The sequence below is a fragment of the Carlito syrichta genome, unplaced genomic scaffold, assembly GCF_000164805.1.
Source record: "Carlito syrichta isolate Samal-C Ts95f unplaced genomic scaffold, Tarsius_syrichta-2.0.1 Scaffold32989, whole genome shotgun sequence".
Taxonomy (NCBI): Eukaryota; Metazoa; Chordata; class Mammalia; order Primates; family Tarsiidae; genus Carlito; species Carlito syrichta.
In genome coordinates this window covers 3875-5629 of record NW_006977085.1, presented here as the reverse complement: position 1 = coordinate 5629, position 1755 = coordinate 3875, and the positions used below count along the sequence as shown (strand labels likewise).

Sequence of the window (1755 nt, the reverse complement as noted above, 5' to 3'; positions counted from 1 at the left end):
TGTGTATTCTACCTTTTCTTTATACATTCATCTGTGATAGACACAGATTGATTTTATATCTTGGCTAATGTGAATAATGCTTCAATGAACATGGGAGTGCAGACATCTCTTCAACATACTGATTTCAAATATTTTGAGTAAATATTCAGAAGTGAGATTGCTGGATCATATGGTAATTCTATTTTTAGTTTTAAAGGAACTTCCATACTGGTTCCATAATGGCTATAATAATTTACATGATCATCAAAAATCTGCAAGGGTTCTCTTTTCTCCACAGTCCCATCAACACTTGCTATCTTTCATCTTTTTTGTAATAGCCATTTTAATAGATGTAAGATAGTATATCATTGTGCTTTAAATTTGCATTTTCTTAATGATAAGTGAGCTTGAGCATTTATTTGCAATATATCTATAAGGACTTATGGTCAATGCTTGTGTTTCTTTTTATTTTGTGTTCTATTTTTACTTTTAACATTATATTTCCCCAAATCTCCTGATATTTACTGAGAAGACCTCATTTGTTGATTCTGGGAAGCAAAAGAAGAATGATTTATGTAACTTTCACAAGCAGAAGGAGAAAGTCCAAAGTAGTGGTAGTATCAGGGAACTCATGTGGGAATCAGGTAAGGTAAAGGCAGAAATAAGAGAGGAGTGAGAAAATTTCCACTGGGACATGTAGAAATTTGCCTAAGGGTCAATGAAAATGGATCAATATATTTTTATTGAATAACTGAATTGAGAAAACTGATCTCTTCCCTCGGGATGTCTTGTTACAGGGACTTGTGGAGCCAGAACTGGGACCAATGGAACAGCCATTACTGAGTTTATCCTGCTGGGTTTGGTGGAGACACCGAGGCTGCGACCGATTGTCTTTGTACTCTTTCTCTTTGCCTACTTGGTCACAGCAGGGGGCAACCTCAGTATCCTGGCAGCCATTTTGGTGGAGCCCAAACTCCGTACCCCAATGTACTTCTTCCTGGGGAACCTATCGTGCTGGATGTTGGGTGCATCAGTGTCACTGTTCCCTCAATGTTGGGTCGTCTCTTGTTCCACAAGCATACAGTTCCTTATGGAGTCTGTCTTACACAGCTCTTTTTCTTTCATCAGTTGGCTGGGGTAGACTGCTTCCTGTTGACACCCATGGCCTATGATCGATTTCTGGCCATTTGCAGGCCCCTCACCTACAATACTTACATGAACCAAATGGTCCAAAGGATATTAGTAGCTGTTTCTTGGGCTTGTGCCTTCACCAATGCACTGACCCACGCTGTGGCCATATCTATACTCAACTTCTGTGGACCCAATGTGATTAATCACTTCTATTGTGACCTCCCACAGCTCTTCCAGCTCTCTTGCTCTAGCACCCAACTCAATAAGCTGCTACTCTTTGGCCTGGGAATCTTCATGGCAGGTGCACCAGTGATTCTTATTGTCACCTCCTATATCCATGTGGCAGCTGCAGTTCTGCGAATCCACTCTTCAGAGGGCAGGAAAAAGGCCTTCTCTACATGTGGCTCCCACCTCACTGTGGTGGGCATCTTCTATGGGACAGGAGTCTTCAGCTACATGAGGCCGGGTTCAGTAAAAGCTTCTGACAAGGACAAAGGAATAGGCATCCTCAACACTGTCATTAGCCCCATGCTGAATCCACATTATTTCATGTGCACATTATTTCAATGTGCAGGGTGCTCTGAAGCGGGTGCTCACAGGGAAGAGAACCCTTGCCTGGCATGAGGGTTGTCTCAGAAGTAGATA

General features: G+C 41.9%; 1 pseudogene; it reads left to right on the top strand.

Annotated features, from left to right (window-relative positions):
* Positions 1-776: 776 nt before the first annotated feature.
* LOC103273963 lies at positions 777-1748 on the top strand (annotated as a pseudogene).
* Positions 1749-1755: the final 7 nt, after the last annotated feature.